A 2,094-nucleotide genomic window follows, 5' to 3' on the forward strand; every position below is an offset into this window, starting at 1 on the left:
AAAAGCTGCTTCTTTTAAGGATTTCTTTTTTGCACGCCTGGTGGAATTTTGTGACACTTGGAGGTGAGATTAAAAACAGGAAAATTTACATACTTAAGATTTGTGTGCTGTATACAAATGCCCCTAGAAAATAGTTAATTTTAGATGTGTAACAGATATAAGAATTGTTTTATATGTATGTAAATTCGTTATCGATTGTTGCAATTCTGTTGAACCTACTAATCCAATGAAAATTCTTTCGGAGAGGCGATTTTGATTGTTACGGATGATTGACATTTTGGTTTGTGCGAGCCTTATTCACCTCTGGTAATGGTATCAAGGATTGACAAAAGCTCTTCCAGTAAACTTTCTACATTCTTTTATTTTTTAATCTTTATTTTTAGAGGTTGATCAGAAAGTTGCTTCTTTTAAGGGTTTCTTTTTTTATTCATGATGGGGTTTTGTGATACATGGATGTGTGAAAAAAATTAGGGGAAATTTACATACTTGGCACACAGTTCTTATTTTTGTACATATATCACTTCTAAACTTTCATATCTACAAAATGTGTATTTTTCTTTAGAAAGGTGGTATAGTGCTATTTTTTAAGTGATATATATATCACTTCTAAACTTTCATATCTACATGTATAGTATTTTGGTGCTTTAAACCTATGCATGAAAATGTGTATTTTTCTTTAGAAAGGTGGTATAGTGCTATTTTTTAAGTGATATTAAAGATTTGGGTGCAATGTGTGCCAATTTTATGAAAGAGCAAAACACAATCTGATGCTCAAGGTTTTATTTTTGATTGAAAGCACTGAATGCAGAGCGAAACAGTTCCTTTTTTTGTCAAAATGTTAATATTATATAAATTAGTGATGTATAAATATATTTATAAATAATTATAAAATATAAAGAACTTAGAAAGGTGGGTATAAATATATTTATAAACAATTATAAAATATAAAGAATAACTTAAATGTTGATATTAAATAGAAAAAAAATGTGGTATAATTTCTAACTTAATGCTACAAACATAATTGCCTTTGGAATCTGCAACGGCAAGAGCAATGATTCATTTAATAATTTTTTTCGTAACATGGTTCCCCTAGTTGTATTTTTAATATATTTTTATACAATTTTCTTTGTGGCATCTTGTGTCTTCCCTTACACTTCTGCTGCTAACCACTTCCTGAATAGCTTTTATTGCTAATGCTGCTATTAGTACAAGCAGTTATTAGATTATTTTCTTTACAATCGGTGGAAATACAATCTTTTCTTGTGTAGTTGTTTATTGCTCTAATCTATATATTGTCACTGCCCTTGCAACAGTATATTTGGTGGTATTATGGGAGATCAATAAATTTGCCTTTTTTAGGAAAGATGATGTGATAATTTTCCTTCTCAGAGTCTGTATTATGAGAGTTGAATTAGTTTATCTGTTCAGGTAAAATGATGTGATAATTTCCCTGCGCAGCTTCTGTCTTACCATTTGTACATGCATTCCTTTGGGGGTGCTGTGCTCCCTTTTTGTTTGTAATGAAATTCCATAGTGATTAACTCGTGTGGCTGTGCGTTTTACCACATGAAGTTTAAAGGCTTGCCTGTGGCTTCTATAGCGGGCTGAGTTTATTTCTGATTCAAACAACTATGAATTATGAAGGATTGTCTGTGGTTTCTTTAGCGGCTTATTCTGTATACATTTTTGAAGTGGCCATTTGGAAAAACTGTTTTTTTTTTTCTTTGGTTTATTATATTTTATTGTCCAGCCAAGGGACCATTTGAGATCATATTATAATAGTTTTGAGTACCAATTTGGCGTGATGTGCTGCTGCTGCGGTATATCTTTTGTTTTGTGCTAAATCTGTTAGGATAATGATGACCGTCTAGAGGCTGGCCTTCTTTTGCACATTATAGCTATCGAAGCTTACTTGTCGTGATTAGGGCTGTCAGAAAAGCTCGTTGTTCGCGAACAGTTCATGTTCGGTTCGTTCGATAGGTAAACGAGACGAACCCAAATAATTTTTTTCATTCGGATTGTTAAACGAACCAAACAAGAACAGTGATGTGTTTGTTCGTATTTGAATTGTTATTATTCGAAATATAAAATAGT

This window comes from Phalaenopsis equestris, unplaced genomic scaffold (assembly GCF_001263595.1).
Source record: "Phalaenopsis equestris unplaced genomic scaffold, ASM126359v1 Scaffold000136, whole genome shotgun sequence".
Taxonomy (NCBI): domain Eukaryota; kingdom Viridiplantae; phylum Streptophyta; class Magnoliopsida; order Asparagales; family Orchidaceae; genus Phalaenopsis; species Phalaenopsis equestris.